The sequence below is a fragment of the Babylonia areolata genome, chromosome 29 (assembly GCF_041734735.1).
Source record: "Babylonia areolata isolate BAREFJ2019XMU chromosome 29, ASM4173473v1, whole genome shotgun sequence".
In the NCBI taxonomy this organism is placed as follows: Eukaryota; Metazoa; Mollusca; class Gastropoda; order Neogastropoda; family Buccinidae; genus Babylonia; species Babylonia areolata.
In genome coordinates, this window is record NC_134904.1 from 23378556 (window position 1) to 23406179 (window position 27624).

Genomic DNA, 27624 nt, shown 5'->3' on the forward strand with positions numbered 1-27624 from the left:
CAGTTCAGAGCCTCAAAAGGGGATATATTCGTGGAGGCATGAGGAGTCGCACGATACTGCATCAGGAAAACTTGTAACTGTGCTTTCCAGTTCACGTTCCCTGCAGTGGCAGCTTTGATGTTTTTGTTCAGAGTTCTCATAAAACGCTCTGCTTCACCGTTTTCTTCAGGCCATAAAGGAGTGATTTTCTTGTGCTGGATTCCCCGTTCTTCAAGGAAAACACGGAATTCTGCACCATTAAACGGTGGGCCGTTGTCTGTCTTGATCACTTCAGGAAGTCCTTGGCGTGCGAAAATGGTTTCTAGTTTGGAAATCACAGTCTTGCAGGAGGTTGAGCCAATAACTTCCACTTCTGGATAGCGACTGTATTCATCAATGAGGACTAGGAGATAGTCACCTGAAGGGAATGGTCCGGCAAAATCCATTGCCAAACGGGACCATGGTTTGGAGGGTAGTGGGGTGGGAAGTATGGGTTCTCTGTTGGTGGTACCTGGATATGAAGACTGGCAAGGGATGCAAGCCTTCACTGTCTCTTCAACAAGTGCGTCGATGCCAGGAAACCAGACTTTTTCCCGAATAAGTTGTTTTGTCCTGACAATCCCTTGATGAGATTGATGAGCGATGCCAATGACTTTCTGCTGAAGTGACTGTGGGATGACCAGTCGATGGCCATGCAGCAAAAGTCCATCGTGTACAGAGAGTTCATCTTTGAACAGGACAAATTGCTTTAAATCAGGAGAGTACCACTTCCCTGTTTGTACTGCTGAGATCACTTTCTGTAGGATTTCGTCTTGCTGGACTGCTTCCCTAACTTCTGTTTGAGTCATTGCCTTGGGAACACAATTCTGGGTGATGTATCTGATATATGACTCTGGTGCGTTCTCTCTTCTGGGTTCAGACGTGGGATGTCTGCTGATGAAGTCTGCTGGATTTTGTTCGTTTCTGCCAGGATGGTATTGTAGATCCATCTCGTAGGGCAGGAGTCGAAGTCGTAGAGGTTCAATTCGAGCAGTTGCAGGCTTCTGGTTCTTCAGTATTCCAATGAGAGGCTTGTGATCTGTGTGCAGCACAAATGGAGATCCAAAGATGTACAGGTGAAAGTGTTCAACACCGAAGACTATCGCCAGCATTTCTCGTTCTGTTTGTGAATACCTTTTTTCCGTATCTGTCAATGCACGACTGGCATAGCAGATTGGTCGGCCATTTTGGGTCATGATGGCTGCAAGGCCAACTGGACTGGCGTCTACCAAGATGTCCGTTTGCTTGTGGGGGCTGAAGTAAGCCATGACGTGTGCACTAGTCAGTGCACGCTTCAGTTCATCAAAAGCCTTTTGTTGAGGGGTATCCCATGACCAAGCAACGTCCTTCTTTGTAAGCTGTCTAAGGGGCTCTGTGATGGTAGCATAGCCTGGGATAAACCGAGCGACATACTGTGTCATTCCAAGAAATGACCTCACATCAGCTGCGGACTGGGGGGGCTGGGCGTTTTCGATGGTCTGAATCTTCTCAGGGTCTGCTGATATACCGTTCTGGCCAAACACATGGCCAAAGAAAATGAGTTCGTTCACTGAAAAGACACACTTGTCTCGATTCAGCTTGGCTCCAACTTCATTCAGTCTGTTCAGGGTTCTCCGAAGACTTTCATCATGGTCAGCTTGCGTGACACCATGTACAATGATGTCATCACTCAGGTTTTTGGCCCCTGGAATGTCTTGCAAGATCTCAGCAATGGCGTTTTGAAAAATTTCAGTCATGGACACAACATATGGTTCCTCTAGTACACACAGCACCATGTACTATTCATTGCAGAGCGTTCATATTTGGTCGAAGTGTTCACAAGTCATTGTGTTTTGTGATGCACACTGAAATGTGTGTCCTCCGTGCATGTGTCATGTTGCTGTCGCCCCTATTGTCACCATATAAAGGTGAAATCACAGTGACATCATGCAGTTAGTCTACAGCTAACTCTACCATGAGCAGTATGTATTAGTGAATCAGAAACAGTAAGTAATAGTCCTACCTGAACATGTCCCCCATTGAACCACCATCATCGTATTCCAATCGAATTTGTACACATATCACAAATCTAATGTGGGTGGAAAGTATCCAAACACACTGGGTAGAACACTGACTGTAGCACACAGTATACATCATTTAGAAATATACACACACCCTATTTACAAGAACACTGGGTATTTCATTCACCAACGGTCATTGCTTGGCGTATTTGTTGGTTTCGTTTGCCACATTTTGAAAAAAAAAAAAACAACCCAAAAAACCCCAAATTAAACAAAAAAAAAAGAAAAAAAAAGATCTAATGGCTTTGCATTCAGCAGAAGAGTAGAATGGGGCTAGTTGGCAGCACAAATTCCTTGACCGATGTTAGTGTTGCTGTGCTTTGTCACATTCTCTGAAACGGTGGCACTGGAATGTTATCTTCAGGATCACTCTCTGCTTCACTATCTTCTATTTTGTATCCGTTTTCATCTACATCTAGTTCACAATCATATGCAGTTTTTTTCTCTTTCAAACTCCTTCATTTGATGCACAACAGCCTCAACACTTCTGCCTTTGCATTGTTAAAGGAGTGGTGGTAGGGGTGTAGGGGGAAGAAGGGGTAGAGTAGGATAACAGGCAGAGGATAGTTGCACAATCCACTCTCCTCTCATACCACAGCAGGGTCTTTTGGTAAGATGAATTGAGGTGTTTATTTCTCTAACTTTAAACAGCACACCTGGAACACACACAATATTAAAACCCAGGTTAAATCAATACTAAAACATATGCTAGACATAATTGCACTGATGTAACAGAATCATTATGTTGTCTTGACAAATAAACAATTCCACAGATAACCTTTTTCCATTCTGACACTCAATGTCTAGCCGTACACTCTCTTCTCAATGAGATCTATGTAAAGATGTAAAACAAGCTTCATTTAGCTTACCATCAACGATCAGTGGCACATAAGTTAATGTGCACCAAATATATGACTAACAATGGGTAGCGGCAGCCCCCATGGCCGATGCCGGGAAACCTATGAACGCCTAAAAAATTGACTAATTTTGAAATGCATTTTCTCAAATTTGATTTCATTTTGTGAAAAACTATCCAACTGAAATAATTATTTATCATCCGTATTTTTAATTTTTATTGTGTTTGCTTTATGCAATGCGTGAATGAGTTCGTGGATGGAAGAAAAAGAAGTGTACTGTAACGCAAAACAGCAATCCTTGTTCAATGGCGGCCGGTGTCTTTCTGAGCACGACACGGTTAGTTTCAACCACAAAGTGGAAAATATCGCATCCATTGTTTTGCATTCATTGGTTACTGTTCGAAAAACTGGGAGCCGTGAAAGGCGAAAGTTCAAGAAGAACTTTCGTGTGTTTTTTTCCAAGCCTTGGGCGAAGTAGGGTAGTTAGATCTGAGCGCAAAGTTACGGGAATTTTTCGGCTATCTTTCAACGCCTCGCGCAGTTTGAAAAAGAAATCTGACCCTACGTGATACTGTATGAGTGGTAAAGAGCATTTTCTGCTGATTTCAATGGTATCCGAAACTAATATTTTTGATCCATGTACAATTTGCTCAAGCGATTCAAAAGCAGGTACCCCTCTTTGTCAGTTGCGTCGGCCCAATCAACATTTGACTCAGAAGAGCGGCACTTCATCTAACACAAAAATGGCATTGTTTCTCCAGAAAATCTTAAGTTTCATCGGTAAGTTTTATATTATTTTTGAAAACGAATGTCTTTAGCACTTTCATGCACAATATTGAGCTGAAATTCTTTGAATCAGGATTTTGATCGATGTCAGTAACTGAGCAGCTTGGATCTATTTCATAAGTGTTTTCATAATATGACAACATGTTTCAATCGGAACACGATTTATTTTTTTCTGAATAAAACACACAAAAACTATTGATACAGAATGAAAAATGGACATGTTAAAACGGAGCCCACGATTTTCAATTACTAATATGTGATTGATTTTTGCTTCAGTAAGCCGGATTGATTTTTGCTTCAGTAAGCAAAATATTACCTGGGTCTAAAACCAGAAGTGCTCAGGACAGCATTAGCGTCGTCTGCTACAGACTCGGTGAGTGTTAAATAAGTGAGTAAAAATTTGTAATGTGGTTTCTTTTTCCATAAAAAGAGAATTTCATTCAACATCACACAAAAGTCTGATATTATAGTTGCATTCTGCTTCAATAGCTGTGAAACTTTATATTAATATATACAGACAGATTGATACTATGCTCTCACATTCCAAAAAGAACAAGAACACCAATTCATACTAACCCCCTGTTCCCCCCCTCCCTCCCCCCCCCTCTCTCCTCTGCAAATTTCACTTTAATAATTTGCTGAGAGTTGTATAATTATTCCCCCCACTGGTCTCTGAGTATCTCCCACCAATGGTAAGGAGAGGGAAGGGGTTGTCCATGGTTATAGCAAACTTGGCACTGAGCCAAATCACTGACCACTTGCTCCAAGCTTAGAATCCCTGACTGCTGACAGTGATATAACCCACCACCTCCTCCCTCCAGTCATCTCCTTCCCCATTTCTTTCCTGTCAGTGGAGTGGGTGTGTTTGTGTGTGAGTGAGAGAGCGAGAGAGAGAGAGAGAGAGAGCAAGTTTACATTTGCACATGTATGCTTGTAAGTGTATGTATGTCTGAGTATGAAAAAAGTGTAATGTGAAGAGATATGATTAATTTGAACAGTGCAGTCAACATCCTGTTTCTTCAAAAAATTAACACCAATTTTTAACAAACTAAAATTAGTAAAAACAAAATCAGTACAATAATACCCATAGCCTAAGCTGCACATCAGGTTCAGTCAAACTATATAACACTATCTGGGATCCAGCAATTAAGAGTATAATGTGTGTGTGTGTGTGTGTATGTGTTCATGTAACCCATGATATGCTGTGCATCTCGACTGCATGAAACAGGAAACAAGGGGATAATTCATGAAATGATAAAATGCAAAATACCATGCACATATTGTGAATGAAATATTCACTTTGATATATATATATCTAAGACATGCATTCTCACATACACACACAAATAAAGGTGAGTACACAAAATATATATCAAAGAATAAGATACTAAGTATGATGTGCATATTAACAATAAAATATTCAATACTTAGTAATCATATATACCTAAGACATTTAGTAATACATTCATTTCAATCATGAAATGTAGTACCCTGAAGTGGAAATATTTGAGTAAATAATCGCATGCAACAAAGACACATAAGGTGAACAGTACATGTAGATGGCAAAGCTCTTGTCAGCAACTGGAAAGGACATACCCCCAAAACTTTAGCCTCAGTTGTCAAAGCATAAGTTGTTGCAATTTGAGTTATTGTGTGAAAGGTAAATGCAGTCAAATAGTTCAGTGCAGTGAATTTCGTGTTGCTGTTGAATGAACACTTACCTGTTAGTATGCCATTTTATAATTCTGTTATCACAGTGTTTTCCTCCCACTCAAAACACACCGAAATTGACAAAATCCTAAACATATATTAAACTGAGAGCTCTGTTTTTGGTTGTATGTTTTAAATTGAATATAACATTCTTTCTTATGAACTGATCTGTGTACCTAACATGTTGCAGAAAGGGCTGCTCATGGCAGGGCATTCAAGACCTATTCAATGATCCAAAAAGGCCAGTATGAACAGCTCAGGTAGCGAGCAGCATGGTATTGCTGATGCCAGGAAACCTATGAGTGCCAAAAAATAGATTTTTTGGTGTGCATTTTCTCTCTTGTGAATCGAATGCCATTTTGTGAAGAAATAAAGATGCATCATCCACCTTTTATTTCTTATTTATTGTGGTTCTTCTACAATGAAATGCATGACTGGGTTCATGGATGGAAGAAAAAGCTAGAGAGCTGAAACAGATTCATATATGTCATTTTTGCTAGCAACTTAAGTAATATTTGCTCCCTCCTGGGAACCTTTGTCGTGGAATGCCCCATCAACCTACCCATTCTGTACAATGCTCTCAAGTTGCATTTGTTTAAAAATTTGCAGTAATTTTGCAGAGGCTGATCAGCCAAGGCCACTGGTAACTTATTGTGGCTGTAACTTCAATATTTTTTCAAAAACAAAAATTTTGAAGAAGTCTCATCCACAACGTGCACCCTTATTTATGAGAAAATCGGGTATCATTCCTTTTCTGCCAACTTTAGATAGAAGTTTTAAGGTTGATTTTAATTCATTTTGAAAGCTGACATTTCACTTAATGCACACACAAAATTTCCTGGTCCTACTTGTGACAGTTACTGAAATATTCATCTTTGCAGCATGCTACCCCAATAAACAGTCTTTTTTCTGCTGGTCAAATTGAAGATTTTTCAAAGTTTGAGACTGATACTTAAATTCAGTTAATCATCCTGCCTGAAAAAAATTCAGTGCACTTTTTGTGATGTATTCTGCAAGATATTTTATTATGAAATGCCACTGTCTATTCTTTTCAGTGCTGTAGACCTTCAAAGTTGCTATTCTGTGCAGACTGACATTTCTTGATTTTCTATTTCCCCCTACTTTGACAGGCATATTTTCCAATTTCTTTGCTGCTGAAGTGTTATTTTTTTCTTGTGCAATATGCCATTATCATATGGTTTTATGAGTTTTCATTACAGTACCCTCATGGACAGTACAGTATGACTGAAAATGTGAAAATATTAAGTACTAACAGCATGTACGCATCGTCACATCTTTAAAATGGAATATCTTCAGAACCAATCAAGATATTCACTTACTCTTTTTTTTGTTTTTCTTATATTGTCATGTTGTTTGCCAAAAATCACATTTCAGTCATTGTAATGAATATTTAAATTTTCACTGCCACCACCTACTCAATGCAAATTATCTTACAACCCAGATCTTCCCAACTGGTTGAAGTTAACTGACCAATCAGCCAAGTACACTACCAGGCCCTCCCACACTGGTTGTGGAGGAAACTAACCAATCTGGAACCAGCAGTGCTAGACTTTACACTTTTGATGCTTTCCCACGGAACCCACACTGCCAAGGAGAAGGGGAAGGAGGGGGGTGGGGAGGGGGGTGGAAGTGACGAAAATGGGAAGGGAAAGAGGAGGAAAGATCGCCCAGCCCTGATTCTGTTCTAAATTGCTCATGATAAACACACCATACCATGCAGTGACCATTGAAGCAGATGCCATCCTGCCAGAGATCAACATGGATAGCACACACACTGCTGGTAGTGTCATGTGTGGTAAATATCAGAATCAGAGAGGAAGGGTCAACAAAGGAGAAAGCGGGGTTGATGTTGATGGAAAGGAAATGAAAAAGGGCAGGGGACTGTAAACATCTGTGGCCTGACATCCCAGGACACATCACATTTAATTAGTATTTATATTCCACAATAACTTGCTTCCTCTGGACTCAGTGCTAGAGGGGGTGAGGAGGGAGAGGGGGTGTCAGCAGGGATAGATGCCCGGGAGTTGAGCCTGTGGGGGGAAGGGGGGTGAAAAGGAGAGGGGGGGGGGGGGGCTTAGGATAAATGGAGTGCCATACTATGAAATATCAACACCCATAAAATCTGGTCTTGCTATCTCTGCACACTGTGGCCAAGGGCAAAGGGGATGGGGGAAGGGAGAGATGGTAGAAAGGGGGAATGGGGGGGGGGGGGGGGGGTTGGCGGGGTTTACAGCCTGTCAGAGGAAGGAGTTCATTTAGTGTATTGGCAAGAAGAGAAGGGGGAAGGAAGGAGAGGAGGGGGAATGGGGGTAGGAGGGGTCTATCAGTAAGCAGTGTGTGCTGCAAAATCTCCACCATTGGTGCCTGACACACTATAACAGCGTAATCTTCCCACATTTTCTTTCTTGATACTGACCGCCATTTTCAGCTGCCAGGAAGCGTGTGAATGAAACGGCAAGACGAGGGCCAAATTCTATTGAATGGATGTCTGTGTATAGCCAAAAGTAGCACCATACTTTTACTGGTTTATCCTGACTTTCGCAGGAATCTTCAGTCACGATGTGTGTGTAAGGCCCTGCTCAGTGTGTGATGGAACTTCCCCACCATACCCAACTCCCAGCATGGCAGGCTGCAAGCAGGAATAAACAAACAGTGGGAGTTGCCAGCCATCAGGTTGTGGTGGGCGAAAATGTCAGAGGATTGACACAGGATTCATGAAGTCCTCCTGCAGACACCAGGGCTTGGATAATCTGCAACAGATGATTCCATTACAGTAGTTCGTGGACTAAGAACAGCAGTGAATTGATATGCAATGAACAGAATATTGTGTGAAACAATGTGCGCTTATTTGGAGGGGGGAGGGAAGGGGATGGGAAAACTACCCACTGTGAGAGTACCGACTCAGTGAATTCATGAACTGCTTAACATTTATCAAAATACCAGTGCTAACACCAGGTAAGGTACACTGCATGTTTTCAATCATTACTAAGGAAACCATATTGATGCAGGAACAGATTCTTGATGAATGTTCTTAGGTTAGCAGGATGGTCGACCAATTAACTGTTATCTGTATGGTATCATAAAAGCGACAAAGTCTGCAGTTATCTGAAGACAAAACTTACATGTCGATCAGTGTAAGCCTCTGCTAAAATCAAGCAAGTGAAATATGTGCTCTGCGTCAGCCAATATGGATGTTAGTAGACATTTTACACTGTCATTTCCCATTACGTGTTCAACAAGTCTATTGTCAAAATTTTATGAATTTCTATGACACTGTCTTCACAAAGATTTTGACCAAAACTGACGTCTCTTAAATTGTCTTTTCTGGTAAGAACAAAGTTTAAAAAAAAAAAGAAAAAAAAAGAAAAGAAAAGACTGTAATTTTGATTGTGTGATTCCTGTCTTCCCACTTGAGTCCAAACAGGCAGCTTTGAGTTGTCGAAAGAGGGAATACACATATCTAGGAACAATAATTGATGATTAACTCAGTTTTATTCCCAACACCTGTCACATCCAAAAGAAATGCTAGTCTCGCATCTACAGCTTACAGAAGCTCAGAAACATTCAGGTCAATCCCAAAATCCTTCAGTTTTTATAGCTGCTTCATTGAATCAGTTTTAACTTTCTCGTTATCTGCTGGTATGGAACTTAACGTGAAGATCAAGAACATATTGAGTAAAATTGTGTCTAGCAAAATAGCTGGTCTCAAACAAGAACCTTTGAATGAGCTGTACAAAAGACGGATGAAACAAAAATCAACACAGATCATACACTATCAAAATACTATGATATCTTACCTTCAGGGAAATGCTACCGATTTCCCAGACTAAAAACTCACAACAGTTTTATACCCCAGTCAATTCAGTTCTTAAATAATTGATCAATCTTAATGCACAGCTACTGTTATAATAAGTCTACAAATGCCCATGCGCATCTGTGTGTGTGTGTGTGTGTGTGTGTGTGTGTGTGTGTGTAGGTAGTGTGTTTTTTATATTTTGTATTAGATTTTAATCATGTATGCAGGTCTATGTTTTAGTTTTGTATGATATCAATTTATGCATGTGTGTGGCTGTGTTTATTTTATGTGATGCTTATATCAACTTAGCAGTTAAGTATTTTTCCTTTTTTGTATACATTAATGCTGATACTGAATGGCTGATCAGTGGGTGTTTATGATTGTGGGGTCCCACATCAACTTGGCATTTGAGCATTTTATTCCTTTTGTGTGTTCATACCGTGCATTGTTTGTGTAGCATACACCACGCATGAATCTCCCTTCTTGAGATAATTATTCTGTATCTGTATCTACATCTGTATTATGTGAGTTCAACCAAAGCTACAATAAAATTATCTCCCTTTAAAGAGGTCCACACCCATGACTGCCAAACTGTGAGCCATTTTCAAAGTTCTAATGACTCAAATGACAAATACTTTCTAACCCTACTTGGTCATTTCTTGTACTTTCTTCAAAAGAACTTTCCTCAGGCAGAAGGCAGCAACTGGAATTTGATTTTTGAATCTGAACACAGTGTTTGACATTAACATGAAGCAATTATCTCACACCAACATGAACCATTTGACACCAACAAGAACCAACTATCTCACACCAGCATTAACCAATCATCTCATGGCAACATGAACAAATCTCTCACCAGTTGCCCAACGTCTGCAGCTCCACAACGCATAAACCTCCACGTCCTCCGAGATATGAGGTCACTAGGATGTGGAAAGAGCAGCATCATTCAGGATGTCAGGTGTCGCCATGTAACACAGCTGTTACTCGGTGTTCTGATTTCCACCAGACAGCCTCAGCGTTGATTCTTGCACCTTGACCTTCCTCACCAACCATCCACCATCTGCAGACCATGAGGAGTGTGCGGTCAGAGATTGATGTGAACAGGACTGAGAATATTTGATGTTCTGGAATGAGGGAGATTGCTTATGTCATCCAAGAACCATTAATTTTTTTTCTGATTACTTAGAACTGTGACTTTTCAGAGACATGGCTTGTGCAGTATTTCCTTTTACATGGTCTGAATCTACATTTAAGTAGGTGTCATAAGGCACCAATCAGAGCATGATGGAAATAAAGTCAACATTAAATATTTCCAACAGTTAATGTCTAAAAGCAGTCTGCTGCAATAAGCATATGCATAAAAAGTATTATACTGATGAAATCACATTCGTCCTGTATGTTCACCTGTATATTTAATTCATGGGGGGAAAAAAAACATAGAAAATTACATATTTAGTTCATGTTCTTTGCAACTGATTGTCTTTTAAATGTTTTTGTTGGCTATCTCAGTCTTTTCACAGTGAATCGTTTTACATAGTATTTTCACTGCAGCCATTTTCCACCTTCATAATCTTTCAGACTAGCAATATTTTGAGAGGTTCATGCTATCAAACAGAACAGTATGGTTTAGCACATCTTTGAGAATGGTCTTTTTACACTGTTATTTCCCTTTCACTGCCAGGGAAATAAGATTCCAGTGAAATCTATTTGCCAGGGTTTTTTCCCCAAAAAAAAGGGTATATATTCTAAAAAAATTCTGTGCTCTTTGTTGCTGGAGAAAGAGCTATAAAAGTATATATTTTCTGAAGGGTAAATGAATAAAGAATACAAAACACATGTTTTCCAATTTCATATGTTTTCAGCGACATGTTGTTGTTTTGAATTCAGTGTTTTGTTTTTCGTCACATTTTCAACTTGTTCATCAGAAACAGTCAGGTAATTTGCACTAAAGGAAATTTTCTATCTAAAATTACGTTTAAATAACATACTTACCGTGACCCAACTAGTGCAGACTCTGGCACGGGTCTGACATTCCTGTCCTGTGCAAACTACTATCCGCCTATGCAGAGTAAACGAAAGTACTACGGCCGATAACCTCCCGAAGTAGGTACTCCCCTTTGTCCCCCTGGCTAGCGCCCTCTTTTGACGGCAATATGCCATCATTGGCACAGCGAACAGGGAGAACAGAAAGCGGGGAGGACGGGAGGGTCTTAAATTTGGGTCACGGTAAGTATGTTATTTAAACGTAATTTTAGATAGAAAATTTCCTTTTAATTACACATACTTAACCGTGACCCAACTAGTGCAGAATAGCTTGACAAGGTGGAGGGCTCGCCTGTTTTACTGTCTGTGTGCTGCGATGGCCTGTTGTGCAACTACCACAGAAGTGATGCCTCTTGAGCCATCATCCCGCAAGCGTGCGACGTCTCTCAGGTAGAAGTCGATGAAGGTAGCAGGGTTTTTCCAGTATGCAGCATCCATGATGTCTTGCAGCTGTGTTGAGTGCGCTAAGGAAAGAGGAGAGGACCATGCTCGGACTTGTGCTCTGGCTGAGGAGGCATCAAGTCTCAATCCTTCTGTTCTATCGCCAGTGCGCTGCAATGGCCTGTTGTGTGACCACTGCAGAGGCAACGCCTCTTGAGCCATCATCCCTAAAGCGATAGATGTCCCTCAAGTAGAATTCGATGAAGGTAGAGTGTACTGTGTCACCTAAGGATACTGGTGGGGGCAAAGAAGACTGAGGTCTGCAGCTATATTGTGGGAGAGGTCTGTGGACCACAGCTGTGCTGATAAATGTAGCGCAAAGAAAATCGGGTCAGTGTGTTGAATCCACACTTTACTGAGAGCCCTTCGAACCAAAGGAAGGGTAGGAAACACATACCCTATAGGGTTGTCTCACTTGAGCGCGGTTGAGCGTCAATGCAAGGAGGTGCACATGTGGTTTGATCTGATGATTCCACATCGGTTGTGGGCCAATAGTGGAAGTGGTATATATGTGTTAAGAGGAAACTGTGGCATGAGACAGAGGTAGGCAAGCCCAACATGGTGGATCTGTAGAGCTCCTCCATGAGAGCTGACAGGCGATAGGCGCTCACCCCCCCCCCCTCTCCCCCCTTTTCTGCCGTTGCCAAAAAAGACAGCACTGCCATGTTGCCTATGCATAGAAGGGCAGACATTTGGCAACAAGAGACTTGAGGTCCCTGGTGTCTCTGGGACAGGGCTGTGTAATTGCCCAGGTAGGTACCATCATGAAGGGGCATACGGAAGGCTTGGTGGCTTCTCTACCTGAGTGTGGCGTGTTGGAGCAATCTGCAGAAAGTTGTCGGCAGTCAATGGCTGGGATGGATCAGGCTGTGGAAGTGCACTTCATGTGCCTGCAGGTCACTGAGTCTCATTCTGTGGTGGAATTCCAAATGGAAGAGGGTTTCCATGAGGAAAATTTTTGCTGAAGGTTCTTTAGTGAGAAAGGGGACTAGATCCATGACAGGCCTCTGGCTGTGTGTGGTGCGCACTAAGTCTGGGATGGAGCAGGGCAGGGGCAGGGAGGAAAGTGGCTCTAGATGTGTTGTACTGGCCATTTACATCAAATCACTGATGTGACATGCGTTTTCAGTATGGCCAACAGTGAAGTGAGAGCTGTATTATCAGCGGTTTCTGAGTTGCAAGTCTTTCATGAAGGACTATAACTCTCAGACTGGAAGTCAAATTGCACTGGGACTTAGTAGTGTAGCCTTGAGGGCTAACTACCTTTGGGATCCGTCCCAATGGTGAGTCCAAAGGCCCTCTTGATCGAGGGACTGGGGATGCAACTTAGGCAAAACACTCTCTACTATAAATTGTATAATCAGATTCCAGCCCGAATAGTCAGGACAGCAGTTGCCTGCTCTGCTGATCTGATGGTCATTGTCGTACACGACTGATTATCATATACTGGTCCTAGGAGGACACCAGTCAGCATGGGTAAATCAGGAAACAGCTGCTGTCTGCTTGAGGGATGAAGATGTCCATTATGCAGGTTCTGTTGAAATGTAAGGAAGCCGGAGGGAGTTGACGGAGTCTTGTGGTGCAACCATGTGTCTGAAAGACATGGTGCTTGCTTCCGAAGTGACAACAAAGTCATCCTCTGACAGGCCCTTGACTGAAGGCTGGGGCTCCATGATGGGATAGCCTGCCTAGGCTAGAAACCCCTGGAAATGTCTCACTGGAAAGACAGTGCTTGAGAAGGAATGCCCATCTGTAACCACAACAGTGGTTGTGTGTTGAGGCTGAAAGGATCGGGCAGGGAAGACCAAGTGCAGAAAGTGCTTTTGAACGCCAATTGTTTGAGACATCGATGCTGGATCTCTATTCAAGCAAGGTGACAGGGCGAACTAATGTGCTTGAATGCAGCATCTGCCGTGTCAGTATGAGTGGGCAGAAAGGTACGCCCCTGTGGGTAATGAACGGTTCGTTGTGCTTTGTGAGACGCATCCGTCCTCGTCAATATGCCATTCTCCCGAGTGTAGAGGAAAACAATTATTACCCAGGCCTTCTGCTACTAGTGAGGAGTGGAAGAGATGGACTTAGGGTGATTGTCTCCTGCCCAGTGGGCAGTTTTTGGGCCCGCTAAAACTTGGAAAGAATGAAGGGCATGTGTGTCCGGAGTGGCACCTCTAAGTTGGACTGCCTCATCCCTCCTTGTACCAGGTTAGGGCATCTCTGGCCCTGTGGGAGATTGTTGTAGGCAAATGAGTTGGGTTGCCTTGTCCCTCCATGCACCAAGAGAGGGCATCCTGAGCCCTGTGGGTGGGAAGGGAGTGTGTGTGGGTCCTTAAGGACCAGCCACTACTGATATGTGGAGGAGCATACATTCAGGTGTGAATGAGGCAGTTTTGTCTGAGTGCAGTCATCCTCCGAAAGCAAGGTATGGATGAATTTATGAAAATGAATACATATATGTGCAATGGGATTATAAACTTCCATCAACTCAAGTGATGGTGTCAGGAATATGCCAATGACATGACAAGAGATCTAGTCACGAGAAATAAGTGGCTGTATAAGCAAACGTGTTGCGTGCACAGATATACCCAAGTAAATGGGCAAGTGTGCATAATCCGTAATGGGAAGGAATCTGTGTATGCACCTATATATAAGAGATGTACATACGCATATGAATAAAGTGCCAGTATGTAGACACAGAGAGATCTGGGCATGTGAACTGAACGCAATTGCAAGTGTGTCTATATTGCTATGTAGGGAATCTCAATGAATAGATGTCAATGAATAGAGATAGAAATAAAATTGTACATGTTAATATGAAAGTCGTATGAACCTATCCCGTAAGCGCACACACGTGTATACCGAGGGATAAGTACACATCTATAAGTGTAAATAGAAATGTGTATAAATGTAGCAAGATATGGTATATATATACACACACACACACACACACAATTTTTTTATTTTTTTTATTTTATTTTATTTTATTTTAATTTTTTTTTAATAAGAAATCAAAAAGAATCGAAGGGGAAATATTGTGATTTCCTGTTATTGTGTATAACCAGAAGAGAATGGTAATAGGGATGGTTGCCTGCAGAGGACTGTGTGCAACTGCAAGTGTGGGGGGATGAATAACCCCAAAGTTCAGTGGCCAATAGCCTGAGAAACAGCAAGAAAGGTGCAGTTGCTATGCAAAGTTGTGTAAAGTCCATGAATGGGTATCAGGACCCAATGAGAAACCGAAAAAACATTGCTGGTGGACAGCCCAGGGGGCAGGAGTGACGTGCTGTGTCGGTGAAAGTAACTGCTGCGTCAAACGCCTAGGTTACAATTGCGGAGTTGCCTCCCTTGGCACCGATAATCGTCGAAAACGATGGTGTGTTTAGAGCACATATCCCCTGGTGCGACGTGTCCTCGCTGTAGAGGGAGGAGTGTCATGCTGCGTGTGAGTCCGTGGTTCGATGCCACCGTAACCGACACAGGTGAAAACGGCCGCAAGGGGAATAATTAGTGCCGTGGGCATCCCAACCCGAATCGGTCGCCATCGGACGCGCGACATTCGGGGCATGTGGCATGATGGCGCCAGTAATCCAGTGTTATGGGCGTCGTGGACGAGGGGGTGACAAGTCCGTGGCAGGAACACCGTCAAGGGTGCCGAAGCAGGGGTTGCCTCCCTAGGATCGGGTGCTCCGGACAATGGGGAGAGTGCACACGTATGGGCGAGCGTGTCCCCTAGTGGTCCACCTTCCTCCCCACACCAGGGGAGGGCATCCGTACGCGCCTCGGTCACCATTGGATCCGAGACGGTCAAGGCATGCCGCGTGGGGGGTCGCGTTGTCATGGCCGCCATCACGGATGCATCGCACATAGCGCCCAGTCTAAAGTGCGGATCCAAAACAAGCTGCTTTTTTTTTGTGTGTGTGTGTGTGTTGTTTCCCCAAAGGGATTGTGGCACATTCCATTGGTGCAACTGTGGGTATGGGTAAAGAGACAGAGGTCGACTCATACACTGCTGACTGGCAGTGCGTTTAGTGCGTTCGCGGATTGATAAAAATGACATTAAAGGCTACACTGACCTGAGTGTGTGGCAACAAACCTCTAGAAGTCAGCAGAGGAGTTGTAGGAGGTGGTGGAGGTCTGGAGCGGAGAAGTGGAGGAGGCGGCGGGTTGGCGTTGTTGAGAAGGCTAGGAGTAGAGGGCCCAGAGTGTCGGCGTATCGATTGCGATCGCGCCTTAATGTTTGAGCAATCGGCCAATCGAGCTACATAATTATGTGACCTGGTTGGAGACATAATTTAACAAAAAACGCCAGAGAATCAACAGACAGAAAATACGAAAAAAAAACAGCTGTATGGAGAGCACAGGAACAGGAGTCATGATGGCTGCCGGAAAAAGAGGGCGCTAGCCAGGGGGACAAAGGGGAGGTTACCTACTTCCAGGAGGTTATCGGCAGTAGTACTTTCATTTTCTCTGCATAGGCGGATAGTAGTTTGCACAGGACAGGAATGTCAGACCCCTGCCGGAGTCTGCACTAATTGGGTCACGGTTAAGTATGTGTAATTAAAAATATTTTTTCTGGACAAATATATAAGACTTGTAGCTGTACACCTAAATTATACTAGAACCACAATAAAATTCTAAAAAGCCAGATACACAATGCATCATGACTACTCCAAGTGATAACATGGATGTGAGGCCACACCCCCTCTGTCTCCACCCCCCTCTTCATCCCTCTCACACTTTCGCTTTATCAGTTCCCATCAGATTGTGTTGACTGAGTGCCAAGTATTTCACTCACAGTGTGTCCTGCTAATAATTTGGTCACTTTCTGTCATCTGCTACAGCTGTACAGCTGGCATCACTCACTTTTACTCATTTTGGCCAGTTTCTTCATTACTCCCTTTATTTTCTATCAAATCGTCCAATAAAAGTTCATCACTGTCTTTGAATTTACACTTCAATTCTTTCGGAGCATCAGCTAAAGAAAGCAATCTTGGTCGATTTTGTGCACCATAAATGCACGTCTTGAGCACAGTGTCCGACATCTTGTTCAGTGAGTGAGGAGAGGAGCCAGGCAAACGCTGTGACAGTAACCCAACCGAAACGTTCAAATAAAGGACTGCCTCATGATGTCATGGAGTTTCTAGCTTTGAATAGAATCTAGAAAGATTCCCCAAGCTAAAGCTACTAGTTTCTTTGTCAACAAACTCAATGCAAGCCTGGGAAAAGTCAGAATATTTCAATGAGTTATCTCATCATTGTGGCAGCAAAGCGTACATGCTTGCGCTGACGAGCTATCTCATCATATAGGCAGCCTAGGGGTTAAGTGTTCAACAAGTCTATTGTAAAAAATTTTTAGTGAATTTCTATGACACTGTCCTCACAAAGATTTTGAGCAAAACTGGTGTCTCTTACATTGTCTTTTCTGGTAAGACCAAAAAGAGCCAAGCAAAACAAGGTGTAATTTTGATTGTGTGGTCCCTGTCTTCCCACTGGAGTCCAAACAGGCAACTTATAGCAAGTTAACTCAAACCTACAATCAGATTTACCTCCCTTAGATAAGGTCCACACACACACACACAACTGCCAAACTGTGAGCCAGTTTCAAAGTTCTAAAGACTAAAATGACAAATACTTTCTGACCCTACTTGGTCATAGCTCATTTTTTGTACATTCTTAAAAATAACGTCTTACCTTAGGCAGAAGTTAGCAACAAGAGAATGTCACTGCAGTGTTTGGCAGGCTCAAGTTAACAAAGATCTCATATTGACATGAATTATTTGACATCAACATGAAGCAATCATCTCACACTCACATGAATCAACAATGTCACAACATGAATCAATCATCTCATGGCAACATGAACAAAACTCTCACCAGCTGCCCAATGTGTGCAGCTCCACCAACAGAGAAACCGCCATGTCCTCCGAGATATGAAGTCACGAGGACAGAGCAGCATCTTTTGGGATGTCAGATGCCACCGTGTAACACAGCTGCTGCTCAGTGTTCTCTTTTCCATCAGACAGTCTCAGCGTTGATTCAGCCAGACAGCCTCAGTGTTCCGATTTCCAACAGACAGCCTCAGCATTGTTTCTTGTACCTTGACCTTCCTCAACCACCATCTGCAGACCATGAGGAGCATGCAGTCAGAGATTGATGTGAACAGAGACAGAATATTTGAAAGAAAATTTTTTTTAATTATTTTTTTGAGGAAAAATTACATATATAGTTCATGTTCTTTGTAACTGATTCTTTTCTTTTAAATTATTTTGTAGGCTATTTCTGTCTTTTCACTGTGAATTTTTCTTTAAAGTATTTTCACTGTTGCCATTTCCCACCTACATGATCTTTCAGATTAGCATAATTTTGAGAGGTTCTTGCTATCAAATGAAATGGTATGGTTTAGCACATTTCAAAATGGTCTGTTTTAACCTAAAACTTAAAACAATACTGGGAAAGACCATCTTACAAGACAGTGCAGTGTCTGCAGATTTTGCAATTTCAAAAGGAGGAGTTTGTATTATACTCCATGTTTGGTGATACATATACTTACCATGTCAAACTGATACTTTGTCACCCTTAACCCTCCTTCGGCCATGTGACTCCAGAACCACAAGGCAACTCAGAGTGCCAGAAATGGCTCAGGAATGGCCCACTCCTCCCAGGGGCACCAGGGTTCTATGCCATTGAAGAGACCCGCCACCAGGGCCCCTCCATATACCACGCCTCCTAAGTCAAAGCAGCGTGCACAGAATCAGCGGCAGAGGAACAAACCACCTCATGTCCGTCCAAGCCGACCGGCTATGCCCAAGGCCAGAAGGCAGCACCCCCAATGACTGGGCCCCGATTCAGCACCACCAGTTGTTCAGCCCCTCCAAGTAGGAAACTTGTCCCGGCATGCTCATCAGTGGTGTGCTCTGGGACTCAACGACTGGATTGTATCATCATGACAAAAATTAATTTACCTGAACACATTGATGCCTCTGAGAAACTGAACCTCAACATCATATCATCTTAAGCTGTCTATTGACTGACAAAGTTCACACACAGTATGCATTGCTTTAATAAATTTCTTTTAAGCCAGGTACTTTGCTGAAGAGACAGGTGGGGGAGAAAGGAGGGGCCTGGGGGGGAGGTGCAGGCGGGGGGAGGTGCAAGGGCGGGGGGGAGTAGGAGAGTGGGCAGGGAGAGGGGGGGAGCAGAGAGAAAAACAAAGAAATTGAACAGAATTGTTCACTGATAATCCTTATATCATGGAAATAACTGCAAGTGTCAGACTCTACTGCCAAATACAGAGGTACATGGAAACCAAGATCATTATTCTTTGCCATGTTTGTGCTGTCAGTATTGTGTACAGGTTTCACTCATTTCACTCAAACCTACCATTTGTCTAATTCATGTTTTTGCCATTTTGATGTGTTTTTTGGGTTTTTTTTTTTTTATACATCAACTGAAAACTTTTTGACAGCAAATGCAATGAAAGCCTTTCATCATTTTTAATACACTATTATGAAGTTTTGTTGAATAGTTTGGCTTCTAACCAGGTCTGTAATGGTCATTTACAGCTGAGTAAAAAATAAAATAAGATTAAAATTTTAACTGAAATAAATCTCGTACTAAGTCTAACTGCACAACCACTATACATAAAAGACAACTATTCTTTTTATTTATTTACCATGTATGAACTTCCCACCCTTTTTTACCGATGGCTGCAGCCGGAGATTAGAAAAGAGAGATAAACCACTCGCGGCAGGCCCCTTCTTACTGTCTATAACAGTGCTGAAGCCGTTTTGGGGCACACACGCAGTGCGGAAGGGTGGCGGTAAATCACCCTCTCCTTCCCCACCCGAAGGAAACTGATCGGTTCGACGGTTCAGCTGCAGTAAAGCGAAAGTTAAGTTACGCCTGGAATTTCGCACGTGTAGTAAGATTCGCTGTATACAATGAAAACCGATTCATTTTTGCTTTGGTTTTTAGCACGTTTGCATCTGCTTGAATGTAGATAATATAAAAAGAAAATAAAGCAGCTCCCCCCACCACCAACTCCCCCCCCCCCCCCCCCCCCCCCCAGCGCAATGTTGCACATGAGAGAGACAGTTATAAATTATTGAACTGCGTTTTCGTAACGCTACTTTTTCTTCACACTTTCTGGTTTACATCACCATTTCTTCAAAACAAAACAAATATATATATATATATATCAAAACATAAAACACATATTCAGCTCTGTCTCTCTTCTAACATCTGTCTATACATACATGAATACATACATACATAATTTCATATAGATCTATCAGTATGTAAATCTAAATCTATCTATATGTACATAATCATATATATAATTCATATATATATGAACGCTTCATGTTGCCCGAGCAGACCGTTGTATTGTGCTCTATCTCTCTCTCTAAGTCTCTGTCTCTCTCTCTCGGGAGTTTTACATGGCTGTTAAAAGCATCTACCATTCTGTACTTGTATGTGTTCGTGACAAAGGTATTTATTCAGACTTTTTTCAGTGTCCAAGAGGGGTTAAACAAGGTTGTATGCCAAGCACACAGCTGTTTTCCTTTTTCATCGGTGAATTGGCAGTGGAGTTATCAAAGAAGGGGAGACATGGAATACAAATGATACCTGGCGCAACAGATTTGCTCTTAATGCTATTTGCTGATGATGTTGTTCTCTTGTCTGACACACCCATAGGGTTATAAAATCAATTAAATGCCCTTAAGAAAGAAACAGACAGACTACAACAAACAGTGAATCTCGTTAAGACCAATATTATAGTTTTCCGCAATGGAGGTCATCTTTCCACTCGTGAAAAATGGTGCTGTGGTGATAGGGAAATAAAAGTAACCAATACATATAAATATTTAGGAATGTTATTCACAACAAAATTGAGTTTGACATCTGCGTGGGATGAAGCAAACAGAAAAGGGAAAAAAGGTGTAATCCAAATTATAAAATCACTCAGGCGACTGCGTTCGACTGACGCTTTCCTTTCGTTTGGGCGGGGCAAAGGCAGCTCATGAATAATGAATGCGTGCCGCGGCGCAGGCTGCCTGGCTTCAGCAATTTCTGCAAGTGGTTTATCTCTCTTTTCTAATCTCCGCTGCAGCTCCACACCAGACGCACCCTGCATCCTCTCCAGAAATGTCAGGAGTCAGCAGGAATGGATGCAGCATCTGGTGAGGTGTCCAGTGTCCAGCCTCGTCATGTAATGCTTAGCTGTCGTCATGTGCCCCTGGACCTGGTCACACCCAGTCAGTCTTCTTATTCCACCTGTCAGCCAGAATGGCGGCTGCTATCAAATCCGGACCTTGACCTGCCTCCTACAACATTTGCCCGGGGAAAGTAAACCATCGTTACGGCTGAACCCCGGCTTTGTAAAGTTGCCCGACTGGGCAAGTGGTTTAAAAAATTTTTTTTTTTTTTTTAATAACTACAGCATCATGTATTTTTCGCGCATTACCAGTCGCGCTGGATTAGAAGAATAGTCTTTCCTACTCCGTCCCACTTACCTTTATCACACAGATGGCATTCTTAACAGATCCAGCTTTCTAAACAGATGGCTCAGTTTAAACAGATCCAGCGCTTCCCAAACTGGAGATATTTTCTGATTTTATTCATTCAGCACGCCCCCACCCCACCGTTAAAAGCCACTATTCAATTGTAAAATCATTTTAGCAATTATTACCTCTTTTTCCCACGTGGTCTCTCCCATGTTTAACTTGGAAATAGCGAACTCATCGTAGTTCTATTTTCGTATCCAAGTTGTTTGGCGGGGGAGGGCATGAAAGTCATTTGATTTTTCCCCCCTTTTCTTAAATGAAAAAAAAAAAAAAGTTTTCACCGCATTTCTTCTTGGGTATTCCGCGAATGTGCAGCAAATACCCTGCAATACTTGTTACAACAGTGGCTTCTTCTTTCAGTTACACGACCAACATCGACTTGCCGATGTCGTGGTTCATGCATGCTGGGTATTTTCGTGTCTCCATAACCCACCGAACACTGACATGGGTTACAGGATCTTTAACGTGCGTATTTGATCTGCGTGCGTATACACACGAAGGGGGTTCAGGCACTAGTAGGTCTGCACATATGCTGACCTGGGAGATCGGAAAAATCTCCACCCTTTAACAACCAGACGCCGTTACTGCGATTCGAACCCGGGACCCTCAGATTGAAAGTCCAACGCTTAAACCACTTGGCTATTGCGCCCGTGACTCTGTAGACTGAGGATATGTGAAGAAATATAGCTGCAGATTGTTCGAATCACAAATACCTGGTGACGAGGGGTGGGGAGGAGAGTTGAAACTATGATCACTCAGTGGAATTAGTATGACGCCAATAATACCGCAGAACAATAGGGAAAGATTTCCATCACCCCCTTCCCCCTCGTCGGGACCGGAGGGGCTGGGCTTCCATCCGTACCCCGACATTTGACATGAAGTAGTGAAATACGTAGAAAAAAAATGCTACAGCATGAACAAGCACTGACAAGCATTGCACACTCAATGTTGGAAAAATGCTTTTATGTGGGGACTCCTTTTCTTCCCCACTTCAAGCCCGGGCAAAAGGCCCGCTTATCAGGCCTACACGCATTAATATTGATATGACGATATGATATAACAAGATAAAGGAAAATTATTTTCAGCAGTTTCAATGTCAAACTTGATTACTTTAGATTGGAAAGGGTCCTCAGAGAAGTTGGAGGGTTATTGTGGAGGTCTCAGTAGTAGCAGTAGGAGGGGGAGGAGGAGGTTAGGGACAAAAACAAGCTTTGAAGCTTATAAACAGTCCCTTCTTTGATCTCATGTGACACATCAGTTCTATTACAGACTTTGGCCGGTCAAGGTTCGACGCTTCATTTACTAGGCATTTTATTTATTCATCAAATTCTTGCCTGAAGATGTACATTCATAGTTCAGAGAGGGGATGGTTTGGGGAGGGGAGTGTTGGAGGGGGAATCCTGCCAACAGTATTCGGAATTAAATTGTTTTAACTCGACACAAACATACACGACCCCAACTACCATGGATTTCATAATCAAGAAATGACACGGAAATGATCGAAAAACCTGTTGACGATAAGATCCCACTCGCCTTTTATCATCATCCCAAATCCCCTTATATAGAATAAGCTCAGTCTTATTTGAATTAACTGAGAATGTTCTGTAAATGTCAAGGGAACATTGTACTGAGATTCACTAAACTGACCATTACTAAAAAGCTGTCGAGTATAAAAGGATGGAAAAGGGAATCTTTCCCTTCGGTGGTTCAGTTCAAACGTGAAAAAGGGATATTCTGAAGAAACTGTGTCATGTTTTGAGTTTTAATTCAATTGTTATCGGGAAGGTACTAGTGTCTATAAACAACGTTGCATGGTCCTTATGTCGGTAGGCTTACGACTACAACAAAACATTGCATAGATGTTGGCAGGTTTCCCCCCGCACTCGTTTTAAAGTAATTTTAGGAACTCGCATCCCATAAATTACCCTAAAGGCTAAGAGTACCATTTTGCCCCACTGACTATGGCTGGTTATTCTTGTCTTCAATTTTGAATCAAAGCCAGTTTTTTGTGGTTTTTTGTTGTTGTTGTTTTTTGTTTGTTTGGTTGATTTTTTCTTTTCTTTAAACACCCAGTTGTTAACATCGAGAGACAACTGCATTCTTAGATTTGAGCCCACTCTCTTCGTCTTTGGACGGAGCGGAAGTCGAAAGAGAATCTTGCCACAACCAAACTACAGTTCAACTTACCAGTCATGGCGTCCCTGTCACAGGCCGCCGCTGCTGTCCAGTCCCCGTCACAGGTTGAAGAGTGAATGAACGAACCACCGGCCAGGATGAACCGGGCTGAACCTGTTTGAGTTGTGTTCCGGCGACACGAAAGTAATCACACAACAACGCCACTGAAAGTGTGAGAGTCGGTGAACTCGTACCCTCTTCCGCAACACCAGTTGAGCATAAGTATCAATCAACGGATATTCATCTGTGTGTGTGTGTGTGTGTGTGTTCTTCAGTTTAACGTCTTTCCACTTAAAGTGATATTAGACGGAGGGGGGGGGGGGGGGGGTGGAACCGTGGGGGTAGGGGTTGTGGGAGGGGGAGGGGTAAAAGTGTGTGTATGTGTGAATAGGGATAGACAACGCTAGGGAAAATGGAAACGTTATAAACACCAACATCAAACAACTATAACAACTATAACAAATGTCCTATAGGACTACACAGCAAACCTCCTGTAACAACAAATAACATATTGGAATTGTAATAACACATTCAAAAGAACTTTTGGTGAAGTCTGGCAAAAAACATTTTAGATTCTGACATTCGAATATTACATGGTTGCTAGACAGTTGCGTGTGTGTGTGTGAAATAACAATGACATGTTTTTAATTGAGGGTAAACTGGATAAGTTGAAAGCTTCTTTACACCATCCCCCCAACCCCCATCACCTCTCCCACCCTCACCCCCATCAAAAAACAAAAACAAAAACAAATCAGCAGACACACCTAAGACAATCTGAACAAAAAATTTGGAATGAAACGCAAAAGCATCAACGATAACATGAACATTTTCACAAGCAACTGAGGAAGTGGCGCGCGCGCGCGCGCACGCCGCACTGCACGCACACACACACACACACACACACACACACTACACATACATGCACAGATTCTTCTTCTTCTTCCGCGTTCCTGGGCCACGCTAGATTTTCAGTCGGGTCAGGACAGCTAGTACGCAGGGACCCTGCCGGTCCCTACAGTTTCTCCTGGAGCTCCACCGGGCAGGGCCATGCCTGGCGTCTTAGAGCGTCGAAGGTGGGGCAGGACTGCAGGATATAGGAGGGGGTCTTTGGGCCTGTGCCACAAGGGCACTGGTCAGTATTTGATATCTTCAGACGGTAGAGATGGGAGGAGCTGACAGTGTCCCGTGCACTGTCTGAATATTGTGACCTGTGCTGCGCTGTCCAGCTCATGGATGCCGTCTTTTTCGTCTTCCGACCCAATGTCCAGACGTTGGCGCCATGCTTTCTTGAAGCTGTCTCTCAGTATCGTTTTTGCATCGATGTAGGACACTGGGTGGGCTGGCTGCTCTAATTTGCTGCCTGCCTTGGATAGGCAGTCTGCCTCTTCATCGCCCCCTATGCCACAGTGGGATGGTATCCACTTCAGCACCACAGTAGTTCTCTCTTTGAGGAGATTCAGTTCTTGCCTGATGTCTCTGAAGATCTGCTCTTCTCCTGGCACCTGGAGACTTTGCAGGATAGACTTGCAGTCAGTCAGGAACACTGTGTTGGTGGGTAGTGTGTCTTCCTGGCTGAGAGTCTGGGCTGCGAGTAGCAGAGCACAGGCCGCAGCATGGAAGTTGGTGGACAGGATGCTCACTTGGCTGCTCCATTTCTGCTTCCTGCTCTCTTCTTGTGTTGCTCTTCCAGTAGCAGTGGTTGGACCCCATTGAGGCTGGAGGCCTGGCGCTGTCACCGTCTGGAGAATCCCGGGACGAGTACCATACCGTCGTATGTCTGTCTGCGTGGCCATATTGGGTGTGATGCGTAGTGCCTGGTCTTCTCCTGTGTTTGTGACTCTGCAGGAGGTCTGCCCGCTGGCCTCAGCCGACACGTTCCGACTTCAGAGCAGCTCATGGTTTTCTGTCGAGTTTTCCTTTTCTTTGACGATTGCCTGCTACGGCTTACGAACTCCATCTATCTGGCTATTTAACCCATAGCTGTGACACTCAGATACATACACACGCACGCACATATATTGATACACACAAATACAGAGCTCTCTTCCCTGGTCACTGACACATTGTTGGAGAGCACATGAAGATTGTCGACTTCCATTGTTGGAGAGCACATGAAGATTGTCGACTTACCATATACAGAAGCTCAGACATGATATTTCGCACAAGAATAAATCATAAGTGTTCTATCAGATATTGTTGGTATGCTTAAACGTGAAGTCCGATTTCTCTTCTCGTTGAAGCCACAACACTTCGTAACAAAGTGTAAACGATAGCGGCCCAACCACGCTTCAACATATCCCAAGTAATCGAAAATTGAAACAAACAATTATACGAAAGAGGTGATCAACTAAGCCCCATACGTGGGGCAAAACGCCCTCGAGGGGCAAAGCGCCCCGTGCCAGTGATAGTCTCTGCTCCGCTTCCTACTCCTGTCACACCTGTCTCAACTCCCGGACCTTTTTCTTCCTTCCCATTGTCCTCCACTGCTCAGTCACCATCTTCTTCTTCCACTGTCTGTCTGCCTGACTCACCTGCTTCACCATTAGATTCGTCTCTCCTTACCTCTAATCTCTTTCATGCCTGTCCGTTCAATGCTAAATCTGTCTGCCCTGATCAAAAGACTGACTATATTTCTGATTTTATTTTTGACAAAAATTTTGATATTGTATTTCTTACCGAAACCTGGTTAAAGTCACAAGGTCACGAACCCAAACTTAAACAATTGACCCCCCCTGGATACAAAACTGTCACTTCCTCGATTGTCTCGTGGAGGTGGCATCGCCACCGTCTACAGAGATATCTTGGAGTCTTCCCTCTCCTTCTCCCATAACCACGCCTTTCCACATGATACCTTCGAAATGCTAGAAGTCACTCTCAGTGTTCCCGGTCACTCAATCATCTTCTGTTGTCTCTATCGTCCTCCTCCTAGTCGTAAAAATAACCTAACGTCTCCTCAGTTTCACGATGAGTTCCGAACACTACTTGATTACTACAACCTTCGATCTGGCAAACTTATCCTCGGAGATTTCAATTTTCATTTCGACAACCAGACTTCCACTGATGTCAAACGCCTATGTCTATCTCTGCCCACTCATTCTCTCTCTCAGTTCGTTACAGAACCAACACACAGATCTGGCCATACGCTGGACTGGCTCCGTCATCGTACGTGACTCTGATGCCATGTTTGCGTCAGTGACTGTAACTGACAAACTTTCTTCCGACCATTCTGCTGTTATATTCTTGCTTAATATTTCAAAACCTACCAGAACCAAAAAATCTGTTACTCGTCGCAACCTTAAATCCATCAACATTAGCACGTTTTCTTCTCAAGCTGCTGAGCGCCTTTCCAAAATTTCTTCCCTTACCGACGTATCCACACATTACAACACTGTCCTCTCTCAACTGTTGGATGAACATGCACCCCCCACTACCCGCATGCTCCCTGACAGACCCTCCGCCTTATGGTACACACAAGACATTCGACTTGCAAAACGCAAACGTCGCCAACTGGAAAGACGATGGCGATCAACAAAACTGCAAGTCCACAATCAAATATTCCGAAAACAAATAAATAAAGTCAAACATATGATCTCATCAGCAAAGACAAACTTCTTTTCTTCTCAAGTTTTCGATGCCACATCCACCAAATCTCTTTACTCTGTCATGTCAAATCTTCTCGGAACTGCAAAAAAGACTCCTCTTCCTTCTGCCCACACTTTATCTGAACTCCCCAATGTCTTCTCTTTCTTTTTCGACAACTCCCCAATGTCTTCTCCTCTTTCTTTTTCGACCAAGTCCAAAATATTCGTACCATCTTAGACCAAATGTCTTTCCAACCTGTTCATCCTGATCCTCAATTCAGCGGTACTCCTCTCCATTCCTTTGATCCATTGACTGAAACAGAAGTTCATGAAATCCTGAAAGAAATGACAATAAAATCCTGTGAGCTCGATCCTATACCCGCCTCAGTCTTTTCCCAGTGTGTCTCACATCTCCCCACAATCACCAATATTGTCAACTCATCCTTTCTCACTGGAACGTTTCCATCCACTTTCAAAACTGCAATCGTCTGGCCTCTTCTGAAGAAACCCAACCTTGACGCAAACATTTTGAAAAACTATCGGCCAGTTTCTAATCTTCCATTCTTGTCCAAA

The 27624-nt window shown here is 43.1% G+C and overlaps 1 long non-coding RNA gene across 2 annotated transcripts; it reads right to left on the bottom strand.

The window, feature by feature from the left end:
- Window positions 1–7693: 7693 nt before the first annotated feature.
- Window positions 7694–23583, bottom strand: LOC143274965 (uncharacterized). Of its 2 annotated transcripts, XR_013053334.1 has the most exons (5): window positions 23483–23583; window positions 20859–21055; window positions 17604–17848; window positions 10105–10308; window positions 7694–8202 (listed from the first exon to the last, which is right to left on the bottom strand). It is a non-coding gene; the product is annotated as an uncharacterized LOC143274965 (long non-coding RNA). The 2 variants fall into 2 exon arrangements; XR_013053333.1 differs by lacking the exon at window positions 23483–23583 and having other exon boundaries at window positions 20859–21211.
- Between the last annotated feature and the right edge of the window lie 4041 nt (window positions 23584–27624).